The 26,257-nt window shown below is 39.2% G+C and overlaps 5 non-coding genes across 5 annotated transcripts; all 5 read right to left on the reverse strand.

The window, feature by feature from the left end:
- Window positions 1–4,661: 4,661 nt before the first annotated feature.
- Window positions 4,662–4,743, reverse strand: TRNAS-AGA (transfer RNA serine (anticodon AGA)). Its single transcript has one exon. It is a non-coding gene; the product is annotated as a tRNA-Ser (tRNA).
- A 2,130-nt stretch (window positions 4,744–6,873) lies between these two features.
- TRNAQ-UUG (transfer RNA glutamine (anticodon UUG)) lies at window positions 6,874–6,945 on the reverse strand. The gene has a single exon. It is a non-coding gene; the product is annotated as a tRNA-Gln (tRNA).
- A 5,704-nt stretch (window positions 6,946–12,649) lies between these two features.
- TRNAQ-CUG (transfer RNA glutamine (anticodon CUG)) lies at window positions 12,650–12,721 on the reverse strand. Its single transcript has one exon. It is a non-coding gene; the product is annotated as a tRNA-Gln (tRNA).
- A 2,832-nt stretch (window positions 12,722–15,553) lies between these two features.
- Window positions 15,554–15,625, reverse strand: TRNAQ-CUG (transfer RNA glutamine (anticodon CUG)). Its single transcript has one exon. It is a non-coding gene; the product is annotated as a tRNA-Gln (tRNA).
- Window positions 15,626–25,078: 9,453 nt separating this feature from the next.
- On the reverse strand, window positions 25,079–25,150 carry TRNAG-UCC (transfer RNA glycine (anticodon UCC)). Its single transcript has one exon. It is a non-coding gene; the product is annotated as a tRNA-Gly (tRNA).
- Window positions 25,151–26,257: the final 1,107 nt, after the last annotated feature.

Below are 26,257 nucleotides of genomic sequence, written 5' to 3' on the forward strand. Positions count from 1 at the left end.
AGGCTAATAATCTGTTTCCCAAACTATTCAACTATTCCCTCTTTCTGACCAAAATAATCTATAGCATACCTCAATAGCAAAATACACTCATGTTTCTCCCTTTCCCAGCTTTTACTCCAGTTCTGTTCACCATTCTTTCCCCCTCTGGTTCTTGGATTTCTTTTCATAAATATATTTTCTTAACACACACACACACACACATGCACACACACACACACACACACACACACACACATACACAGAGAGAGAGAGAGAAATAGATTCCATTGAATAATGTATTCCCAACCTGAACAAAAGTATAGTCTATTTTCATCCTACCAATGTTCAAAGTAACAATTATTCCCATAGGCCTCACTGCCTGGTGGTCAAGTATGTTACAGTTTGTCCCTCCCCAGGCTCTCCAATACCCATAAAGGGACTTATGGTACCTAGTCTCTACTATTAACTTGAGCCTCCACTGGTGGTGTTCTCTGAATTGCAGTGGTCCCCCATACCCTCATTGCATTTAACCACTAAGCAGTTAAGAGTAGCTTTTAGAAAGGAATATTTACTTCAAAGGTATAGCAAGAACAGTCATATGAGTATTGCCCCCTAAATTATGAAGAACAGATGTAATCTACCCTTCTAAGCTCCCTTAATCTTAGAGGAGAGAAGGGGTATTAAATTCTGTTTAACTCAGATCTGACTAAGGCCTTTGATACCGTCAGTCATGAGGGCTTATGGAGAATTATGTCAAAATTTGGTTGCCTGGAGAAGTTCATCAGCATTGTACCTCAGTTTCCTGACATCATGCTTGCCTGGGTTCTGGATGGTGCTCTTGTGCTTTCCCAGTCATCAATGGAGTGAAACAAGGCTGTGTGTTTGCTCCCATGCTTTTTAGCATGATGTTTTCAGTCATGATGTCAAATGCCTTTAATGAGGATGAATAGAAATGAGACCAAGGTCAGCTACCCGCAACAACAATAAATTCTTCAACTTGGACAGGCTACAAGATAAGACCAAAGTGGAAAGAGTTCTGGTGCATGATTTTCTGTTCACAGATAATTGTGCACTCACTGTAACCTCTGAAGCTGAAATGTAGCAAAGTATGGATTGATTCTCTATGGCTTGTGCTAATTTTGATCTAACAATTAATTAACACCAAGAAAACACAGATTTTCCATCAGCCAGCACTACACTATCCATATGTGGACCCATTGGTAATAGCAAATGGAAAAGTTTTAAATGTTGAGGATAAGTTCACTTACCTTGGTAGTGTACTTTTCAGGGATGTATATATTGAAAATGAGACTGATGCACGAATTGCCAGAGCTAGCTCAGTGTTTGGGAGGCTCTGAAGGAAAGTGTGAGAGAGAAGGGGACTGACTACCAAACTGAAGGTCTACAGAGTCATTGTGCCGACTTCACTGTTGTATGCCTGTGAAAACCGGGCAATACACCAGCACCATTTAAGGAAAAGGAATTGTTTCTATTTGAATTGATCTAGGAAGATTCTGAAGATCACCTGAAAGGATGAGATACTAAACACTGAGGTCTTTTCTTAAACTTAACTGCCAAGCATTCCAACTCTGCTGCAGATAGCACAACTCTGATAGGCTGGTCATGCTGTTCTCATGCCAAACAAATGCTTGCCAAAGAGGCTATTTTATGGAGAACTCACATGGGGCAAGCAATCACATGGTGTTCAAGAAAAGCAATACAATAACACTCTCAAGGTCTCACTTAAGAATTTTGGAATTGATTGTGTGAGACATTAGCACAGGACCACTCAGCATGGCATTCCATCATCAGAAAAGTGTTATACTCTCAGTGAGCAAAGCAGGATTGAAGTAGATCAAAAGAAATATGAGATGCAAAAATTTAGAGAATTCATCCTAAATGCTCTCATGGACTATTTGTGCCTGACCTATGGTAGAATATTACAAGCTCATTTTGGTCTGATCAGCCACAGTCGAACACACTGTAACTTGACTGTAGCATAGTGATGTCATTTTGGTCCTCTTCAAGAAGGAAAGACAACAACCAACAACCAACAGCACGTTCTAAGCCCAAAGCCTCCTAGGCTTGAGTCTAAACACCTTGGGTTCTCAGGGTTTCCCTGATTGGATGCCAGTACCATCCATTCTAGAATATTGTTTTCAAGGTCACCATGACTCTGGTTCCTGGGTCTAGGGGATCTACTGCCAGCACTAAGAATTGTAAAGGGCGTGCAAAAGAAATCTAAACCCCAAACCTGATTCTTAGGCCCACAGTGCTCAGAAGGGAGAGAACCCTCTTCTTACCCCTAGTCTGGTACATAGTGCCTAAACTTGGAGCAAACAAGACCTTACACCCGTAGACAGTGTTGAAGAGAAAGAGAAACTCCCAGTCCAGTAATTTTAAAGATGAAGACTGATGTAATTCTAATAAAGCTGCCCACAAGCCCAATATTCTAACTTCCTTATGGGTCACACTGAACAGCATGCCCACTGCCCCTAGCTAGCCACTGCCCCAAGATCCAGCTCACGTATTTGAATAGGTGTGTTCTTGTACTCAACTACAATCATATCATCCATTTAACTCAAGGCAGGACCACAATACTTCACTATCCATCTTGATCAGACAGGACCACAATCAGAAAGCAGCATGACCAGGATGTTTGACCACTGAACCATAGAAGGGACCCCTACCCCTATTACCTAACCCCTTAACAAACCCCTCCTGCCTTTTTAATATTAATCATATTCTTACATTCTATGTAAATTTTGATTTTGTAATCAGCATCATATATTGTATAAAATTGTCTGTCTTGCTTTGCTGAAATTGCTAGTTCCTCTAAGGAACTTAACCACTCACCAGAACATGAAATCTCAAAACCACCATAATTCTCTCTGACTTGGAGTTGGTCTGAGTCTTTGAAATTCTTTGAGACATCCCAACACATCACAATAGGACCCTCATCAGAGACTGTTCCAGCTATATTGCTATTGGAAAGAGGCTACATCCACTTTGCTATTGGAAAGAAGCTGTAGCCACTGATGTGGGGGAATGAAGAATGTCCTTTCTCAGAAGAGGTTCCTGGCACCTTCCATGTGGGTGTCTACATATTAGTTGATCTGGGCATTTGCAAAGCTCCATTACATCCATGATATCCTCAAAGTTAAATTTGTCTCATATTATTAGTTCCTCTCTCGGTTGTTGCCTAGATTTTTGTAGCTGATCGTGTATACACATTTGAGACCAGGAGTTTTACTGCCTTTCTTGAGTTTGTCTACTCCGAACACCTGAGTGTCTTAACGGCTATTGTTGATTTATTGTAGAAACTCTCTATGGCATTTATCATGGTGGATAATTACAGGCACTCTTCTTCTGATTAGATTTTAAAGCATCCAAAAAAATACACTCTTATCAGCATTTGTTCAAGATACTACATTTCTAACTGGGAATATGACATCCTTATATTTTAAGTTGTGTTAGCAACATACTAGTGGAGAACCTCAACCTCTCCCCCTCAAAACTAGATAAATCGAACAATAAAATAAATAAGAAAGGAGGTGAATGGAATCTTAGAAAAGTTAAATATGATAGACCACTGGAGAAAAATGAATGGGAATAGAAAGTAATATACTTTTTTTTTTTCTGAGTGGTATACGGCACCTACACAAAAATTGGCTGTATATCCAGACAGAAAAACCTCACAATCCAATGCAGAAAGGCAGAAATATCAAATGCACCCTTTTCAGATCATGGCAATAACAATTATAAAGGGTCATGGAGGAATGAAAAATTAGATGGAAACTAAATAGTCTAATCCTAAAGAATGAGTGCACCAAAGAACAAATGACGAAAACAATATTTTAAACTGTGTTCCAAACATCTAAAACTCATTCTAAGATATCATCTTTTTACCCAAATAATTTTACTTCCCAAAATAAGTTCAGTTCCCAAGTATTGTTTTTCCTCTTCTTCCCTTGCCTTTAATAGTGAGAAAAATACAACCTTTGTCTCTATACCCTTCAATCCTTAGCTCGAGACTTTCATTATCTTTGACAATACATTGTTTTGGGTTCCTTCTGGCAGCGACAGGAGGAGGTGGTGGTGATTTACATAGCACGTACTCTTCCAGGAATTTTGCTAAGTGCTTTACAAATTTATTATTACATTTGTTATTTTACTTATTTTTATTTATTATTACATTGTTACATTTGATCCTCACACCAATCCTCGGAAGTTTCCAGAAGGAGAAAAGGAAACACAGAGACTTGCACACAGTTTTAAGTTAATTATGCTCCAAACTACTATGGCTATTAAAAATAACCTAGTGATGAAATGCTTAATGCTATTTCTCTGTGTATTGTTTAGAAGATAATTCTCCCTTGCAAAGAAAAAATTACAGTAAAAGTCGTTTCTTTCCCATGCCCACCTGGGAGGTAGGTTCTGTTAGTAGCCTCATTTTACAATTGAGGAAATTAAGTAAACTCACAGACCTTAAGTATGTTTATATTCAGTCTCAAACATTTTCCAGTTGTTACATCAGTGTGCGTAATAAGAAGCTTTTGCTCCAGTTGGATGAAGGGACCCAAAACTCATCCAGACTCATTACATTTCTGAAGTTATTTCTATTTGCTGGAGAAAGGATACTACAGTATTACCCAAACATTGAAAACGAAACTTCATCTCCTCGTAGTCGGCAGGATTCGAACCTGCGCGGGGAGACCCCAATGGATTTCTAGTCCATCGCCTTAACCACTCGGCCACGACTACCTGTTCAAGTCTGTGCTTTGTGATTCTTAAAATGTTTGCAAAAGGTAGCTCAAGCATTTCTTTTCTTTTCTTTCTTTCTTTCTTTTTTTTTTTTTGATGAGGAGAGAGAAACAAATGAGTTCAGTGTCGACTTCAACAACTCAGTCTACTTCTGGGAATGCAGTTTAATTGTACGTAAACTGAAAGGGATTGTATTCAATATCCTCTAAGCCGCATTCTAGTTCTAAAATCTACCATTATTGACATGTATGACCCTATGGGGATTTGGGGAAGAGAAGTTTTAGGGAGTGGAACATAGATAGAATGAACCAGGTTGGGCTTGGATTGGACCATTAGGGAATAGGTGCACTGTAGTGTTTGTTTTTATTTTTGTTTTTATCCAAGTACTATAGGGAGCAAAGGTTTTGGAGGAGGTCAATGGATCACGGAGATTTCAGGGGACTGAGGAGAGGTTCTTGCAGAAGCCTCAGAAGAGGTACTCCATACAAGATTAAGGTCAAAGACCAAAAGGATCAAGTCTTATCTACACTGTCGAATCCAGAAACTAATTAAATGGTTACTGTTGTTGAGAGGTAGGGTGTAGAGGAATTCCAGGCTTAGGATTTGAGAGTTCGAGATTTGTCAGTCGGAGACTGAGAGTCATTGGAAGTTCCTGGGCAGGGGGAAGAGACGGCTAACTGTGAGTATTTCTTTGCAAGAGAGAATTATCTTCTAAACAATGCACAGAGAAATAGCAATGCAACACAATTTCATCACTAGAAATTTATTTTTAATAGCCATAGCAGTTTTGAACAGCTCATTAATTCTAATTATCTTGAAACTGTGTGCAAATCTCTGTTTCTTTTTTCTTCTTCTGGAAACTTAGTTTAAAACAATGAATCCTGCCCTGTAGGATTGTGTACCCATTCTCTGGCAATGCAAGGGATAAGAGAATGGGAAGGGTAAAACGATGAAATCTTCAGTTTTGGCAGTCTGCTGGCTTTTAGAGTGATGGTAATGGTAATGAGCATTTACATAATTTACATATAATTATCTATGATAAAGTATAATTATAATATATAATTTATATCATGCTTCAAAGTTTACAAGGTGCTTTTTCAATCATTATCTCATGTATGCTCACAACTGTGACAGAGGCAGGTACTATATTATTATGTTCATTTTACAGATGGAGAAACTAAGACAAGAGTAAAACAAGAATTAAGTGCTTCATGCTTTGAGCACAAGTCTTCCTGAGTCTAGGCCTGGAACTCAACTCCAGGTCACTTAGATAGGGTCAAGTTAAGGAAGGTAAGTAGAAGACACTAACAGGAAGGGAAATTGAGTATGGAGACTCTTCCAAAAACAGAATCATATTAACAAGCACTTATCATTTACTTTGTGCCAAACACTGTACTAAACACTCTACCTTAAAGGGGCGATATTCTATTTATTTGGGAAGAAGAGGCATATAAGCACTCATTTGTTCATTTAACAAGCATTTATTAAAATCTATTATGGGAAAATATGGAAATGAACAATAATAAGACAATGAATAAGGTCAAAAATGAGCCAATGTGGCATATATGAAGCAATTAATGTTGGACAGCATATAATTTAAGAGTCAAATGACTCAGTCAAACCAAAAATTGTAGAAATTCAGTGGAGGAAGTGGATGGAAGAGAATAATCCTTTGGTGGGACGAGCAAAGCATGAAATACGAACAAAGTATGAAGCAAATTTCAACGTACGCAGTCTGTCCTTTGATGTTTCTTGAAGAGACCAAAAGAAAAGGGAAAGAAGGAAATGAAAAGATCTAAGTCTTGGCACTATTGAGCCCAGTTGAATTTCTTCTTCATTGTTGCTGTTACTATTATTACTATGTTAAACCTCTTTTATCATTATCTAGAGGCTTGAGTTTCAATGTTGGAGGCAGAACGAGATTTCCTTTGAACTAGGAAGACCTAAGACTATCTTTTCTGTAGCTCAAACAGTTCTATACATTGGGAGAGAGGGTGAAGAGAGCAGTCACGTCCCCGAGATTTTAATTCATGAAGGGCTGTGAATGGAAGTGAGTGGGGCTGGAGAGGCATTTGGAGTAAGTATAATGTAAACCTACCAAATTACCCGCGAACGTCTGTCAAAAACCACAGGTCCCACCGAGATTCGAACTCAGATCGCTGGATTCAAAGTCCAGAGTGCTAACCATTACACCATGGGGCCAGACACTAAAATATGCCAGAGGACTCTATTTTACTAATATTATTTGTCTCATTTTTTTTTCCCCTTTCCCCCTATTTATATAGGTGTAGATTGTGAATAGTAGATTTAGGTTTGGACTGTGTATGTATGTATACATATAATCGAAATTCCTAATATTGTAGCTTAATGCAACCCATAACTACAGTCCCAAGGACAAATAAAAGGACCCAATTTATAAATTCGGAAAATATTACTGTGGTTTGTCCTCCAGTCAGACTCACAAAGTCTGCCTGTCTGCCTGTTGTCTCTCCCCTTCCTCCTTCCTATTAGCTCCAACTCTCTTCTATCTACTACACTATTTTGCAGTAAAGTTAGTTCTTCAGGGCAGTAATAGTAGGAAACTCGAGGTCACACTGGTATCAGGCAACTTGAAATAGCAGTGATGCAGTTCAGAAATAGAGCCCTACACTGTTTATGTCCTAATACAGAGTGAATGGAAACTCCAGTGCTTTATGTAAGGGGAGTTTTCCAGGCTAAAGAGGGCAAATTTGGAGTGAGGACATAATCATTAAAAGTGATTTTGCTTTCTTTTCCTATGACTGTCTTGTTCACAGGAATAGGAATTATTCTGCAGAGATGGTGGAGGAGGGAAGGACGCTTCTGCTTCACCTAGGAGAGAAATACTCTTCAGAGAGAATCCAAGGGCCATCTATTGTCTTCCTATCCATATATTCTGAATGTCCTTTAGCTTGTCAATGTCTTTCCGAAAACTAAAATGTAATAGGGCACAGTTGTAGTCTGAGAAGGAGTATATTCTGGAGTCTGGGGTTCTCTAAAAATTCACTGACATTGCTAATGAGCTTGCAGTCCATTTAGAGTCGCAAATCTTTTTCTGATGAATCAAATCTCATGCATATGAAATTAATTTTAAAAAATTAAGTAAAGATTTTGCATTCTATTAAATTTCATATTATTGGATTTATCTCATTACTCTACCATATTATATATCTTTTTGGACACTGACTCCACCATACATTATATCATTACATTAGCTATACTTCTTTGGCTTTGTATCATATGAAAATTATATATAAATACATTTAATTTCATATGATATATTTATATATAATATAATATTATTTTATATGTATGCATCTATACATACACCTTCATCAGGTGTAAGGTGACTGACAAAAATGAAACAAAACCTATGTCTAAGGACAGATCCCTAGATTTTTCCACTACAGTCCACTTGCTAATTTGGCATCAGACCATTTGGAAACTGCTCTTTGAAGTCTGTGGTCATTGGACCAGTTCATATTTCTCCTTTGTCCCAAAGAACAGAATGAATAATGTTATCAAATTCTAGTACAGTCTAGATAAAATATATCTGCATCTTTCCCTTACTCCACCACTCTGGTAACCTTTTTTTTTTTTAAAGGAAATTAAATTGGAGTGACTTGATTTTGAAAAGACATTCCAAGTCTTAGTGATTTCAGCTTCCTTTTTTAGGTGTTTATAAACCATCCCTTTGGTAATGCTTCAATATTTTGCTAGAAATTGAAATTAAACTTACTGCCCTATGTTTTTGAGACTTCATTTTCTTCCATTTTAAAGCAAATGGTACAAGAACTCACTCTTCTCCATTTATGTGATTTCTGTCCTATTCTCTATGCTCTTTCAAAGATCATTTATGGAAGTTTGCCTATCACATCTGCCATTTCTTTCACTCACCTGGCATTTCATTTCCTTAGGCCTAGAGACATAAAGTCATTAGAGTCACTGAAATGCTCTCTCTGGCCCTTATTTACCTTATGATTACATTCTTTATTAATCACCAGTTTGACTCCCTTTAAAAGTTCACCCTGAACTCAAAGAAATGGCATTTGCTAAGAAATCATATTAAGAACCATAGTTAAAAAACTTTCCCATGATAAAATGCTCTCCCATAAACGCACACAGCATCTGTCAACACAAGTTTAGAGTACAGTGCAAGTAAGGCACTTATATATGTATGTATGCCTTATAAAGTAACTTAAAACTCTGGTACTTCAGGGTCTTCTTTCTTTCTTAGAGGAGCCATCATGAAGGTTCTTCCTGGGCACTCTGTCTTTGCTGAACAAAGGTCATTCATCTGGCCTTCCAGAGTTTTTCTCCTATAGCTTGACTCTGGATTGCCAAGGCTAGCTCCTCCTTTGGTGTATTAGAAGCTTTCTTCTCTGCCACGAGGGATCAACATTCTGTAAAGCTGCTTTTGGTCTCTAGCAACTGCCTCTCTATATCCATGTCTGTTTGGAAAGTGTGTATCTTTGTCTCTTCATATGTTTCTAGAATTTTCTCAAACTAACTTTTCAATTGTGCATGGTCTATCTCCTTCTGGGCAAGCAATTCCTTCACTATTGTTCCTATCGCAGGCAAAGTGGAAAGGTGAAGAGAGTGGAAGAGAAATTCCCTTCTCAACCCCTTCAGGGGTCACAATAAAAACACTCCAGGGCTCCAGTTCTGGACTGATTCAAACTATCTAACTGGCCCTCTGTTTCTAGGGCTTAGCTATTAAAAGTCTTCTAAGAACCTTGCCAATTTTTGCTCATTCAGTGACCAGATCTTTTTGATTTGATCAGAGAAAGGCACCCACACTTCATAAAGGAATCAAAAGGTGTTTACAACTTATGGACATGTGAGCAGGTCTTTATCTTTTATTTTATCAGCTGAAAGGGGGAAGGGAAACTTACATCCCTCTCTGTTACATGAAGTAATTTGAAGCCTAAGCAAATACTAATTCTTAGTTGTTCAAAATCATGTCCAGAATATACATTTTCACATCTTTGAATAATTTTTAAATCATTATTAGCATAACAAAAGAGTATTCTGCTTTTAGTGGGAAAGAGGTCCAGCAAAAATTTGTATAAATGAAATTTCTTTCATCACTGGAACCCCACAGCCAGCTTTATGAGCTTTCTCTTGAACTCCATGCCTGTATCCTTAATCAATCCAGGTAGCTCATTATAACTGTAGCAAACATGCTCTAGGCTTACTATTCCAGAGCCAGGCTGCTGCATCTACCCCTCAGAACTCTGGGAATAACCCTGGGGGTCTGATGTGTCTCTTCTCTAATGCCATTGGCTTCAGTCCCCATTCTCTGTTTGTTGTTTCCCTTCTTTTAGCCATCAGTGACTAGGATTCCCATTCTTTTTAACTAGTTAACCTCAACTGGCTTTACAAAAGACTATCCAAAAATATAGCAAGAAAAAGGAGTGCAAATATTATTCCTCCCCCCAAATACTTGGGGATGGGGTGCACACTCCCTTACACCAGTTCAGTCTGGGAAGGTAGGTCGTGTGGTAGTGGTAGAAATTTAAGAGTTTTTATAAAATATTTTTCCTACCAAACTCCCTGCTCAAATTTAGCTACTGCTGGGCTGGATCCTGAAGGTAGCTATTTGATGCTAGGCTGCCTGTAAAACTTGACATGGACTTTATTCCTGGATACCTAGACTCCTGGAACATCTCCCCTGCCTATTTGAAGCTCTCAAGGTCAGAGACTTCAGATTCTTTCTCCCCGAATGAAAAAGCAAAGACCTAGTCAGACCAAGGACCAAAGCCTAGCCTCTTAAAGCATTACCTTTTCCCAGAAGCCATCAGCAAAGGAAGCAAATCAATAGCAGAGTCCAAATCAAGAGAGAAATAGTTGCCATCAGTTTTGATTCTGTATCTATAGTCTTTCCACCAGGATGCTGTCTATCATGTGGTTAGCATGCCTGAACCAGTAACAGAATGTCTACAAATATACTGAAGTCTTCTCCAAGGTACTTCTATTATATGTCACTATTACTCTCCTGAAAGCAGACTTCCAGGCCTCTACCATGTGGAAAGTCACATCAGTGTTAGGGAGACTCCAAATGAAGGTATGAGAGAGAAAAAGTCTTAGACTGATTACCAAAGTGAAAGTCTACAGAGCTGTTGTGCTGACCTCATTGTTGTATGCCTGTGAAACCTGGACAGTCTACCGGCACCATGCTAGGAAACTGAATTGCTTCCATTTGAATTGTCTTAGGGAATATTCTGAAGATCACCTGGCAGGATAAAGTACCAGACACTGAGGTCCTTACTCGACCTAAATGACCATGAATTCAAACTATGTTTCAGAGAGAGCAATTCAGATGGGCTGACCACATTGTTCTTCTCCATGTTTGAAATCACCAAGTCATCAAGCATTTATTTAAGCTCTTAGTATGTTCCAGCCCCTGTGCTAGGTAAAAAGAATGAAATAATCCCAGCTATTGAGGAACTTATGCTCTAATCAAGGAGACATTAAGTGCATACATAAGCATATAAATAATATTGAGCATAAATATACACCAATACAAAAATAGCTAAATACAAGAGAGTTTGGGAAGGAGGGCATTAGGAGTTGGGGGATATTAAAACAGAGCTTGGGCAAATATTCACAGTAAGGGGGCATCATATGGGTGCTGAGCATACAAGAGACTGAGAAGAAATAGATAAGCTGCAGGAGAACTAGGGGGGAACAGTAACTCCAGAATCCAGAAAGGAGAAAATCCAAGCTGAGAGGATCCAGAAGAGGATGGGTAATATCAAATATGAGAGGTAGATTAAAAAGGATAAGGAGTAGGGAAAAAAAGATCATTAGATTTGGCACTTAAGGGATTATTGATAGTGTTGCAGAGAGCAATTTAAGTTGATGGAGTAACAGGTCAGACTGCAAAAGTTTGAGAAATGAGGAGGGAATAGCGTCTATAGGTTTTTTCCCCTAGTAATTTATCTGAGAAAGGCAAGAGACATAAAGGATAGCTTTGAGGATTTGTTAAGGACTTTTTTCTTTGTTGTGTTTTGTTTTTAAAGCCTGAGAATAGTACACTCAATCTGAAGTCAATAGGAAAGTCAATTGAAAGTCAATATAGGAGAGGTTGAAATTTAGAAAGGGAGTGGAAAATGAGGTTGCAATTAGAGAAAGTAGGTGATGGGATCAAGAGAATATGTAGAAGGGTTGACTTTGGAGAGGAAAAAGGTAACTTTTTTGTGAATCTGTAGGAAAGGAGGAAAGAGTAGGGGATGATGTCAAGGGATTTGGAGGTGAAGACTGGGGAGGAAGAGAGAACTCACTTGGAATGGACTCTTTTTTAAAACTAGAACCTAGACTCTAAGTCCTTAGCAGGACAGAGGAGTGGGACGTATGGGAAGCTTGATTGATGGCCCAGACATAAGGACCCATAAAAGTAAATTCAATATATGCCAAATGAATACAAAATAATGGGGGAGAGGAGTTAAGAGAGATTGGGAAACAGAAAGACTTGAAAAAGCCTCATGAAGGATAATTTACTTGAGGTATGCTTTGAAGAGAACTGGGGATTCCAGGGTTGGAGGGATGACAGACCAGCGATGGAATCACTTGTACAAGGGAACAGAAAGTCACTTTGGCTAAAAGTTAAATGTATAACGAGAAATGATGACTCATAATCTTAGAAAGTAAACTGGGGCCAAATTATGAAGGACTCTTAATACGAAATAGAGGAACTTCTACTTGATCCACAAGGTAATATTGAGTCCAAGAGCATCTTGGGTAGGTTAATGGCAAGGTAGTATTGATCATTTAAGAATGCTAAGTGGAGGCTGTCTGAACCAGGCTTTTTTTAAAATGTTGCTTGGAATAAAGAAAAAGAGCCATTCAGTGTAGTTGTTGGGAGGGGAAAAAAATTACTCCTCTGAGGTTCCACCGAGACTTGAACTCGGATCGCTGGATTCAGAGTCCAGAGTGCTAACCATTACACCATGGAACCAGACAGGAGCTCTTTTCCTGGGAATTTTTATCTGACGGAAGCAATGTATATTTTAGCTGCAGTTTTTTTTTGTTGTTGTTAGTTTCGGCTTCGTTTAAAGATCTAAAATTTTCTCTTTTCTCTCTCTTTTTTTTTATCTAGAGCCAGTTCCTTTCACTTTCTCCACTGAAAAGGAAGAATGCCAGAAATCTTGTCCCGCACACAACAGCTAGATGGGGCTGAACAAAAGGCATCGGTTTGCTCCTAAAAATATACAAAATATATGAGAGAAATATTATGGAGAGAGGGAAGGATGCAAAAGGGAGAATAGTCTCCAAAAGATAAGAAAGTTACTCCTATTCTGATTCACATCTCCTACTTTTTACAGAGACTTCATCACTTTTTTTTGCCTACACATGAGCGCCAATTCCCAATTCACTTGACCTCTGTGTGAGGATGGTAAGACAATACAAAACACTGAGCCGAGGACCTTTGGGCAAGTGCTGGGAGAGCCGAATTCTAATGATTGAACGTGAACAGTAACCTCAAACAAGCCTATATTTCTATATTTATACACAGAGCAGAAAGTTCACTCACACCAACATACCAGAAAAATACTGCTATTTTTACTCATATCGTCTCTGTTTCCCTCTCACCGTCGCCGTTTCTCTGTCTCTGTGTCTTTCTCTGTCTCACTTTCTCTGCCTATCTATTTCACTTTTGTCTTTGTCTCTCCCTCTCTGTCTCTCAGTATGTATGTTTATATATGTGGAAATATTTCTGGAAGAATTGCATCATGCCTTTACCTCAAGGAATCCCCTTCTGGGCCCACAGGAAACATGATACTACGTTCTATCACATGCTCCTGTGATTTGAACCAGGATGGGGTGAGGGAGGGGAGGTGGTCTCTAGTAAGAAGGGTTTTGGCTTTCTGTTCTCACAGTTTTGGGTTCCTTAAGTGCTCCCGCCAGAATTTTTCTTAGAACTTAAGTTATGGATAACTCCTAGGTTTTCCCCTAAAAGAAAAAAATATTCAGTGTATAATATGAATTATATATGGGATAAATAATTTATTAGTACACATGGAAGGAATGCTAAACATAAAAGATTCACAAGTGTGCATTCGATTTAAAAAATTCAACTGGATTTAGTAATGACTTCTAAGCATTTTACAGTCTGCTGGGAAGGTCATACTTAAAACTCATGAGAACGTAAAGCAGTTGGAGGTAAAACTAATTAGTCATTTACCATTTCACTACTGCTCTACACTGTCCAAAAAACTGCTAAAACCGGAAGGCTTCAATCTTTTTGTTAAAGGATGATTTCTCCAAGAGCCCTTAACTCTCTTCTGCTGAAACTGAATGGAAATAAAACTCTTATGAAAGGTCATCCCCAAGCCTAGACAATCCACATCCAGATAGGTATTCTTGTACTCCAAAATCAGGAAAGAACAAACACAAGAGGCAGACAAAGCCCATGCTCAAGCTTGCTAAGGAAGGACATGTGCTTTAGATATCCTGTGCTCACTGAGCTCTATTTCCCCACAGTTAGGTTTTGGGAAGCAGCTAAAACAGTCCTGACAGCATTCAAGAACAGAAAGGAAGAAAATCAGAGGATCCGGGTACTCAAATAAAGCAACCTGGTATAGTGTATAAAGAGCAGGCCTCTCAGCCAGGAAGATTCAGCTTCAAGTTCTGCCTGGAACACCTACAAACCATGTTACCAGGGGAAAGTCACTTGACTAGACAACTAAGATTAAAGGTTAAAGTTAAAGATCCAGATGATTTCTTGGAAGTGGAAAAGAAAGATAGATTTCTGTGATGGAAGGCCAAAAAAGCAATAAAAAATCCTCAGAGTACAGTTCCTTTAAGGTAAAAGACCTGTATATTTACCTTGTGACAGAAGGGGTTAGGATGAAGGAGAAAGGGGCCAACTTGTGTATTCTAAGACCTGTTATTAAGTGTTTATATGAAGTTTTAAAGTTCTTGAGTTTCCTTGTGAAAGACAGTACTATAGATAATATACCCATCTTACAGATGAGGAAACAGACCTAGAGAGATTAATTGACACTGAATTGACCATTTCCCTCCAACTACTCTGCTTAGTTTGGTTTCTGGGAACAATATGCTTCCCCCAGGATAACACATCGCCAAAAATATCATCAGGGAGAGCTTTGGTACTCAACACCTCTTCCCCTACCCTCTGTTGTCCCTCCCCTCTTAATTGGAGGGCTGGAGAGTTTCCATTCCAGGTATATCATACCTTCTGCTTCCCGCCCCCAACTTCCTTTTCTTTATTTTCTTCCCCCATTAAACTTGTAAGCTCCTTGAAGACAGGGACTATTTTTTTTCTTATTTGTATCCCCAGTGCTTACTTAGCCCAGTGCCCGGCACACAGTAGACTGACTGATTCAGAAACGTCACCATCAATCTAGAGCTAGAAGACGTCTCACATACCGCCCACTCCAAACACTATTTTAATAAAAACATATGAGGTAACTGGGGCAGACTAAGGGAGTTGGCTGAAGTCATAATGCGATCTTCAAAAGTTAATAAAGTTCGAGCCTGGAAGCTCGGAATCTAAAACGACTACTGCTTATTCCAACATGGTACTTCAAGGTTACATTGAGATGAGAATAGAGAACTAGAAGGTATTTTAAAGTGTAGAACATAGGCAGCTCCACCACTTGCATTGACAAACCCTCCTCTGTTTTTCTCTCTTCGGCAAAGGGCTCGGACTAGAGAGATTAAGAAAGCAATAACAAATGCTGCTGCCTTCAGTAACAGGATGTTGAAGATCACGTATTTGTCCTTAAAAACACTTCCACGTGGAAGTGTATAAGTGACAAAGAGAAGGTCCCACCGAGATTTGAACTCGGATCGCTGGATTCAGAGTCCAGAGTGCTAACCATTACACCATGGAACCATCCCGCTGGCGAATTCTTTTCGAGTTTTCCTCTAATACTTCAACATACACATCTTTGTCCTTTTCTTTAAACTGTTAGGAGAGTTTTCTAAATCCCGGAGTTAGGCAGAGTACCAGAGGTAAGTGAAATAAACATCCCTAAGTCATCACTAAGATTCCCTACTGGCTCTAAATCTGTGATCCTATGAGTTCTTCTCTTCCCGTCCTAATCTGTCCTCATAAATTTCGAGTCTCCCGTTCTCTACTAGAAAAATCAAGGAGAAATTCCTCCCAGGTTCCTCAGAATATCAGTAAGGATCTTTCTGGGTCCCTTTGGTCTGTCTTTTTTTTTTCTGAGAGAGACGGTATAGGCAGGGAAGAGTTTCAGAGGAGGGCAGTAGGCGCTTAATGAATATTTTGTTTATTCTGGCTTCTGTGCACAATACAAAGGGAGAAACAAACTCTAGTACCAGAGATTAAGTTAGAAAGATTCGAATTTTTGCATTTTGAGAAATCTTCCTGCTCAAAGAAGATGCGGTAACGGAGAGTCCCGTAGGCACCTGTAGAAAGGATAAGGCAACGGGAATCTCTCGGTTTTTGTGATGTGGTCAGGAGAGATGCAGGTTGGGGGAACACAAGATAAGGGTTTCAATTTATTCTCTTCTCCTGTCCTAAGCTAACACTCTGCCACCTAAACATAAGCCCTATAAGTCATGGCAGTCTCTGGAGGCTTTCGGTTTCAAGTTGGGTGAGACTCAATCTCCAGGCTCTGTTCCTAAGCACAGACCCAGTGATGGACTAGTGAATGAGTCTTCATAACAGGAAGCAGCTCTATATGGGTTACTCTGGCCTCCTTTTCAATTCTAGGGATAGAGAGGGGTGGGGAACCTGTGACCTCGAAGCCACATGTGGTCCTCTACATCTTCAAGTACGGCCCTGTGACAGAGTCCAAGTTTTACAGAACAAATTCATTTATTAAGGAGATTTGTTCTGTAAAGCTTGGATTCAGTCAAAGGGCCCCCCACTTGAGGACCTGAAGGGCCACATGTGACCTCAAGGCTGCAGACTTCTGACCCCCGCCCCTAGAGCATGGAAGAAAGAATAGGAAATGAAAAATTCCTCATGGGACAAAATGGGGGAATAAAGGCAGGAGCTTGATGGAACTCAGTTCTTAAGTAACCCTGCTCCCATCAAGCTCATTTCAAGATGAGGCATGACCTCCAGATGATCCTTTGTTTCAGTTTCCACTGGTCTGGGTCCAGAAGGTCACTCATGAAGATCACCTTGTTCTTTGGAAAATTCATGCTTCTCTAGTGCAAATGCACAGACTCCAGAACACTAGAATGTGAAAGTACTCTCTGCACATTTCAAACTCACAATGTATATGAGATTCCTAGAAAACAAAAGAGGAGAAAACACAAAGAAGGAACTGAAAATGGAGGCCCTTTTATCAGGCCATGTGGTGGGTGGGGGTAGGTGGGGAACTGAGGAGGGGGCCGAGAAGGGGCAATTCTCAAAAGATACCAAGAGTCATTGAGATCCCTCAAGAGCATGTGAGACAAAAGAGGAATTTGTTGTCCAATTGGACAGGCCTTTATGAATGACTTCATGATCAATCAAAGTACCTCTTCACCATTACATAGTTAAGAGACCAGAATCAATTACAGGTCTATGAATACTCCCAGTCTCTCCAAGATACTTCACTCACATATAACCATGCAAGGTCCCTAACCTTTCCACATAGAGAATTTGTATCAGCCAAGTAAGCTGATTAGGTATGTATATGAGTCAGCTTCTATTACATTTGGGTCAGTAAAGAAGTGGAAAAGAGTAGAGGTTATGGAGAGAAGATATATACGATTTCTTTTCCTTGTTGGAAATGGTTACAAGAGAGAGAAAATGGATGGATAGTGCAGCAAATAGAGTGTTAAGAGGCAAGGGGATTTAAAGACTTTTGAATCCATGGTGGTGGTTTAGCAATTGTAAAGACATTTTTTTCATGTATTCTGTAGAGGATATTTTGCCTTCAATATCTGTAGTGATGTTTTTTCTTGGATGTCTTTAGTTTGATAGTTTAAATTTGTCTAGTAGGCCAGCTGATTGTTCCTTAGTAGGGGTTATTTTTCTTTATTATTATTCTCTGTTCCCAGGTCTAAGAGCAGTAAAAGTTCTTATTTCAATTAAATAAATATTTCTGAAGGCCCATTTGTAAGAGGTATTATGATAGTGTCATATTTTCTGGGCCCTCAGGGTTCTAGCATGCCCTGTTTAGTTAAGGGTGTATTTGGTGCCATGGGCTTAAGCAAACCCTGGTGGTGTTCTCCTTACAGTTCCTTGGTTCCTTCTGACAATTTAACATCGTTTGGTTTTGTAAAGGGATATATACTTTAAAGTTTAACACTGGGCAAGATTATAGAATAAAGGCTTGGACTCACATGAGCTCCTCTAAATTTCCTTCTAAACAATGTTAAAATAACACCCAAAATGAATTCTGGAGCAGAAGCCACAGAACCGAGTGAAGCAATTTTCTAGATGATGACAACTAAGAAGGCTAGAAGGAAAGATGTGTCTCACTGGGCTGAGAGTGGAGCATAGCCCTGAAAGCCAGCATCAGGTCATGGGGATAACTGGATTGGCAAGGGTGGCTTCCAGAGCTCTTAGGCCATAGAGTAAAAGAGAAAAGACCACTTGTCAGAATGAGATTACACAGGACTTTTTGCTGGCACTGGGAGCTGGACTCTTATGCAATGCCTATACTTGGCTCACAGTCTTAGGGCAAGGAGTAGTACTACTAGTAGTAGGACTCTGGTTACTCTTCCAGGTGGAAAGAATGTTCGTGGTCTCTCACAGATCAGAGCACAGTCCAGGAGAACAGTGACTCTACCATTCCTTAGATCATAGCATTTTGGAAGAACTGAAAACTTACAGACTCTCAGAACTGAAAACAGCTGCATGAAAAACCTGAAGCATGGGACAGTGCGCCCTCCAACAGCAGAACAGAGACCAACTTTAATATAATGTTAAAAGTCAAGAAACAGATTTAAAAAGTAAACAAATAGCAAAAAAAGAGAACTTGACCGTAGAACGTTACTATGGTAACAGGGAATATCAAAACACAAAAGAAAAATATGAATTGGTCTCAGACACAAAAAGAATTCCTAGAAGAGCTCAAAAAGGATTTTTAAAAATCAAATAAGAGAGGTAGAGGAAAAATTGGGGAAAGAAATGAGAATAATGTAAGAAAATTATGAAAAAAGTCAACAATTTGGCAAAAGAGGCACCTAAAAAAAGTCACTGAGGGAAATAACCTTAAAAAACTAGAATACACCAAGTAGTAAAAGAGATACAAAAATCCACTGAAGAGTAAAACTCCTTAAAAAGCAGAATTGGCCAAAAGGAAAAGGAGATACATAAGTTCACTGAAGAAAATTATTTCTTAAAAATTAGAATTGGGCAAATGGAAGCGAATGACTCTGTGAAACATCAAGAAACAATAAAACAAAATCAAAAGAATGAAAAAAAGAAGAAAATATGAACCACCTCATCAGAAAAACAACTGATCTGGAAAATAGATTCAGGAGAGATAATTTAAGAATTATTAGAGTACTTGAAAACCATGGTCAGAGAAAAAGAGCCCAGACATGATCTTTTGAGATATTATTAAGAAAAATTGCCATGATATCTTAGAACAAGATGGCAAAGTAGAAATTTAAAGAATCTACTGATCACCTCCTGAAAGAGTTCCCAAAATGAACACTCCCAGAAATATTATAGTCAAGTTCCAGAGCTCCCATGTCAAGGAGAAAATATTGCCAGCAGCCAAAAAGAAACAATTCAAATACTGCAGAGCCCCAGTCAGGATCATACAAGATTTGGCAACTTCTACATTAAAGCATCAGAGGGTTTGGAATATGATATTCCAGAGGACAAAGGAGCTAAGATTACAGCCAAGAATCACCTACCCAGAAAATTGGTATAATCCCTCAGGAGGAAAAAGTGAATTTTCAGTGAAATAGAGGACTTTCAAGCATTTCTGATGAAAAGATCAGAGCTGAATAGAAAATTTGATTTTCAAAGACAAGACTCAAAAGAAGTATGAAAAGGTAAACTTTGTGGAGGGAAAGCAAACTATATACAGATCTGGAGGGAATTTTTATTTCTATAATAATCCACATGATACATATAATGAATATACTAATAGATTAGATTTTGCAGAATTGCCTTTTCCAACTTGTGAGTCAAACTCACAATGCAGCTTGAACTGATCAATCAAACCCTAACAAGGAACACAATCACTGGCATCCTTCTGCCTGCATACCTAAAGTGAAGCAAATCAAAGACTGTGAAACCTGTTCCCATCACAGAACTCTGGTCCTGTGACCCATTAAGTAATGATCCCCTAGGACTTGAGCAGTATTGCTTCCACAAGACTCCAGAATTATTGCATTGTCTTCCATTTGTGGATTTGTCATGGAGACTACTCTTACCCTGGAAAGAATTGTTTGTAATCCACCTTCCCCCCCTTCCTACTTGTGATTTATGTATATTATCTCTATCTTCACTTCATCAAAGTAGAATTATGATGAGGAGAATTTGAAAATCTGTTCCTTACAATGAAACTATAATTAATTAAAAAGGCTACCTGATTACTGGCACTTTGTTGACATGCTGTTTCATCATTCCCAGGTTAGAGATGGGTTCAGAAAAATTCTATTAACAACACGAAGGAGTAATCATAAGGAATTCAACAAGGTTAAACTGTTTACATTCCTACATGGGAAAATGATACTTGTAACTCCTAAGAACTTTGTCATTATTAGGACAGTTAGAAGTAATATGCATAGACAGAGGTCAGGGGTGTGAGTATGATTATGATGAAATGGTATAAAAAATACAATTAAGGGGTGAGAAAGAAGAATACACTAGGAGAAGGGAGAGATAGAATGGAATAAGTTATCTCACAGAAAAGAGGCATGAAAGAACTTTCACAGCAGAAGGGACGATGGGGAGTGGTGGGCAATACTACTCTCTTCAGAATTGACTCAAAGAGGGAATAACATACACATGCAGTTGGGTATAGAAATCTAAGATAGATTACCACCCTACAGAGAAGTAGGAAGGGATGGGAATAAGAGAAGGGGGGGTAGGGATGCTGATAGAAGGGAGGATGGATTGGGGAAGGTGGTGGTCAGAAGCAAAACACTTTTCAAAAGGGACAGGGTAAAGGTACAGATGGTCAAATAATAGCAACTAGTCAAAGTGTTATACAGGATGTTAAGGAAGTACTAGACCTTTAGCATGAGGGCTTAATGACCCCTTTTCAGGGCTGTTCATTGACCTTTGGTGTCCAACTAGTCATCCAAATCACAAGAATTGACTCCAAGATTCAGGAGAGATAATTTAAGAATTCTTGGACTACCTGAAAGCCATGATCAGGAAAAAGAGCCTCCAAGAAGCTACAGCATGCAGAACAGCCACATACCAATAAAACTGTCTTGGCTGACTGGCTAAACCAGGCTGAAGGTAATCAAGAGACCTCAGACTCATTGGTTAGTTGAAGAAATGTCTGCCCCACGAAAGTGAAGACATCTCCCACCCCAGAGGAATGGATGAATGAGAACAATTGTTCCAATGTCCCCTAAGTCCCCTGAAATGGGCCCTGTGGAGTGCTTACAGCATGGTCATACATCAAGGATGCCAAGGTGATCCTCTGCCTCCTAAGTCATCACCAGCAGCCCTGACTTTGTTCTGCCCCTGGACTTCAATGACTCTGGAAGAGAGAGTAAAAATGAAGACTTTGTGCAATTCTGTCTCACTTAAGTCTAATTCATGCTCAAGTGAAGACATCATTCCATGATGTCATTATTCCTCTTCAAAAACAAAACACAAACAACAAATAGTCAAAGGATAGGAACTGAAAGTTTTCAGAAGAAGAAATCAAAGCTGTCTATAGTCACATGAAAAAGTATTCTAAATAACTATAGATTAGAAAAATGCAAATTAAAACAACTCTGAGGTTCCACCTCATAGATTGGCTAATATGACAGAAAGGGGAAATGACAAATGTTGGAGAGAGTGTGAGAAAATTGGAACACTTGTGCACTATTGGTGGAGTTGTGAACTGATCTAATCATTCTGAAGGACACTTTGGAATTATGCCCAAAGTACTATAAAACTGTACATACCTTTTGACTCAGTAATACCACTACTAGGTCTGTGTCCCAATGAGATCAGAAAAAAACAAACAAGACAAACAAATGAAGGGAAAGGAATCTATATATACAAACATATCTATAGCAGCCCTTTTTGTGGTGGTCAAGATTTAGAAATTGAGGGAATGCCCATCAATTAGGGAGTGGCTGAACAAGTTGTGGCATATGGTTGTGATGGAATATTATTGTACTATAAGAAATGATGAGCAAGATGGTTTCAGAAAAATCTGGAAATTCTTACATGAACTGATGCAAAGTGAGGTGAGCAGAACCAGGAGAACACTGTACACAGGAAATGCAATGTTGTATGATGATCAACTGAGAATGACTTAGCTAGTCTCAGCAATACAATGATCTAAGACAATTCCAAAGGGCTTATCGTGAAAAATCCTCCCTCCAGAGAAAGAATTGATGGAGTCTGAATGTAGATCACAGCATGCTTTTTTAAAACTTTCTGTATTTTTCTTGTTTTTTTCCTTTGTATTTTCTCTCATAACGCAACTAATATGGAAATATGTTTTGCATGATTGCATATGTATAATCTATACCAAATTGCCTTCTCAATGAGGGGGGAGGGGAGAGAGGGAATGAATTTGGAATTCAAAATTTTAGAAAACAAATGCTAAATGCTTAAAGTTTTTACATGAAATTGAAAAAATAAAATATTTAAAAAGATATAGCTGACATATTTACTTTAAAGATATAGTAAACACAAACACACAAACACTTCTCCCCCTCCCCTCCCAATAACTCAGGCCAGGACACTCTCTGAGTTTGGAATCTACAAAACATTGTTCCCACCAAGTTTATGTCCAAATGTAGCCTGATTGCTGAATGAGTCCTTAGCTCATATTTTGCTGGCCTGAGTCCAAAAAAGTCACTGATGTAGTTCATTCCTTGCCTCTTCAAGCATCTGTGTTATGCTGGCTCCAAAATTCTGAAATCATAGGACAATGGTGTGCCCTCCTGATCTGGAATTCATGAGATCAGAAATTCCACTTCCTTCACTTCAAACAGAAAGGAAAAATGCAAAGGGCAAAGGACCAAGTCCAATTTCTGGAACCACATGACCTTGACAGAGCGAAGGCTCCAAGGCCTTATAGCAGTTATCTCTCATCAGATTACATGAGTAAGGGGGACCAATGAGTTATCCCAAGAGAACAATCAAGACAAAAAGACAAAATCATCTAAGAGACAATCAACAAGCCTGTAAGTGACTACTGTGTGCCTGGCACTGTGTTATGCATTAGGGATACATAGAAAGGTCAAAAATAAAATAGTCCTTACTTAAAACGAGCTCACAATCTATTAGGGGAGACAACATGCAAACAACTATATACAAACAAGATCTATTTTGAATAAATTGAAGATAATTTATGAGGAATTAAGAGGAATGGGGGAAGATTTTTTTTTTTTGTAGAAGGTGAGATTTTAGCTGGATCTTGAAGGAAGACAGGGAAGCTAGCAGCAGAGAGGAGAAAACAGAGAAGTCCAGACATTATGGAGAGCAAATGAAAAAGTCCAGAGATGGGAATAGAATGTTTTCTCTAAGGAACATCAAGGAGATCCCAGTGGGTATGGAATCAGGAATCAATGAGTTCAAATCCTGCCTCAGACATTTACTAACTGCATGACCTTGGACAAATCACTTAAACTCTGTTTGCTTTAATTTCCTCAGGTATAAAATGAAGATAATAATAGTAACCACCTTCTGGGTTTATTGGGAGGGCCAAATGAAATGTCAATTGTAAAACACCTAGCATATAGTATATATTATATAGATGCTATGATGTTAAATGATATATGTTAAATAAATACTATAAATATTATGATGATGATTTCATCAGATCTCAGAGTATGTGAAGAACTATAAGAAGTTTGGAAAGGTAAGGGAGGACAGGTTAGAAAAGAATTGGAATGACAGAGAATTTATATTGATTTGGGGAATGATAGGAAGTTTGTTGAATTTATGAATATAATCCAAAGTCTCACTAGGAAGAGGGTGACTGGGGGAAGGGTAATGTGCTCAGAACTGTGCTTTAGGAAGATCACTTTGGTCTCAAAGTGGAGAACAGAGTAGAATGGGGTGAGAATTGAGGCAGGGAGACCGATAGTCCAGGTATCCTGGACATTGGCATTAGAGAGAAAGGGGCATATCTGAGAGATGTTATAAAGGTAGAATGACAGGACTTCACAAATGATTCAATGTGAGAGGTGAGAGAATGCTAGTAGCTGAGGCTGATACGTATATTGTAAACCTGGGTGACTGGAGGGATGGTGGTACCTGTGAGAGTAACAGGAAAATAAGTAAGAGGGGAGAATTGGGAAGAAAAATAAGTTCAGTTTTAGACGTGTTGAGTTTAAGATGTCTATTGGACATTCAGCTTAAAATGTCCAATGGGAAGCTAGAGACACAAGACTGGAGGTCAAGAGAAAGGTTGGGTCTGCCTAAGTAGCTATGTATAGAGATTATAATTGACTCCAAGGGGACATTTGGAATACTAGATCCAGGGGGTGGTTGAGTTCCTGACCCTAGGTTAAGTCAGCTCTATCTCTAGCCGGGTCGTTCTGCTTCTGCCTACTTTTCCCCATAAGAGGAATCTTGACTCGCTTGGCCTTGAGTCTGGAAAAAAAGAGTGAAACCACTGGCAGGAAGACGAGCATTTTATTTCATTCTGTTCACAGTTCTGTTTTAAAAACAAAGACATTTCATTTTCTAAGCCCGAGACTCCCGGTCTTTAAAGTCTCAGAACATTTACGGAGGGTACTGTGTTCCCTTATGTGTGAGTTAAAGAGCCTTTGTATTGATTGAGTGCTAGCAAAGTTAGAATGACTGACTAACCAAAAGGAAGAACAAACCTCCCGGTGTGGGCATCCACGGAGATTCAAATTCCGGCGTCATTCTAGACTCGAATAGCTGCATCCTCTAGAAAAAAACAGCAGGGATGAAAGTCAGGCCTTATAGACGACTCAGAGAAGAACTTCTTGATAGAAATTATACTGGATTTTCCTCTTTTCATCCCTCCTAAACTTTCTATGTGCCCCGTAAAGACTTCTACCCTCGATTGAATGGTACAATCTGATCAGTATTAATGCCCAGGACCCCGACTCACGAAAAGCATCTCAGAAGTTCCTGGGGATCGAAAATGAGAGCGGGTGAGAGATCTCCCCCCAGACTCAGATAATGTTAAGGGGAATTGTCGGAGGGCTCTTAAGTCTTTTGAACGCCAAACCGAAAAATAGGAAAAAACATGAAAAGATGTGCGTTGGCCGGGAATCGAACCCGGGTCAACTGCTTGGAAGGCAGCTATGCTCACCACTATACCACCAACGCTTGCTGCTGAATGTGCTCTTCGGAATTTATTTCAAGATGCTAGCTTTCAGAGGCTCCTCCCCTCTGCAATTTGAATGAGTTTTTCTCAGGGTGGTTTGTGACAAGGGGGAAGAACAATTCCAACCTGTTCGCCCAGGTTGGAATGCTCGTCACCACCACCCTACCCCACCCCATCCTGTCCATTATCAATCAGGAGTAATAATTTAAGTGATCACATTTGCACATTTCTTTCCATGAGAATTTCTTCTTGTGCATATGACATCCATCCCAGTAGGTTGTTAGCCACAGAGTTGTATTCTCACAGGGCTCACACCAACCTGGCACATAATAGGTTTAGAATAAATATTTGTAGAATGAATTGATGAGGATACATACAGTACTCTAAGGCTGTTTTCCAGTACGTTGTGAAGCCCCTAATTTATTCTGTAACCTGAAGGTATTCTAAAGTCCTCTTCCACCTTATCTTGAACCTGCACCAAAGGAATTGCTTTGTTTCCTTTATGCTGTGTTCCCAGAGTCCTTTAATCTTTAACCTGTGTCCTCCTGCCCTGTCCTTAAATCCTTAAACCAGATAACTTCCTCCTTATCCTGGTCTTGTCTCCCCCCATCCTGGGTCATAAAATTTCCCATCTCCCTTATCTTGTGTCTCCTATCCTGTCATCCATCTTCTTCATCTTGTCCCTGATTTTTAACCTCAATAAAAATCTATAAAACTACATCATCATTCTGAAATCTCTATATAAGCATAACTCCCCCAAATATCAGGTCTCACTCAACTCTCTTGCTAGGAGACCCGAGCTGCTTTTGCATCAATAAAGCTCCCAGTGGCTACAGAGAAGGTCTAAGTAAATTCTTTCACATCTGAACCTGCTTTCCCAACTCTGATCTCAATGGGATGATTGAGTGAGACTGAATGTGTGGGGAAAAAAGGGAGAGTGGCAGGGACCAATATACCTGGGTATACTGCAGAGATTTTTAACTCTTTACTTCTCAGGGACAGGATTGACACCTGTTGAGATTCTAGAAACTAATCAAAGTGTTCAGCTAGACCTTGGAGAATCTAAGAATGTGTGCTGTCTGAGACGTATTTCTGGACTGTGCTTACAT

This window comes from Notamacropus eugenii, chromosome 2 (genome assembly GCF_028372415.1).
Source record: "Notamacropus eugenii isolate mMacEug1 chromosome 2, mMacEug1.pri_v2, whole genome shotgun sequence".
Classification (NCBI taxonomy): domain Eukaryota; kingdom Metazoa; phylum Chordata; class Mammalia; order Diprotodontia; family Macropodidae; genus Notamacropus; species Notamacropus eugenii.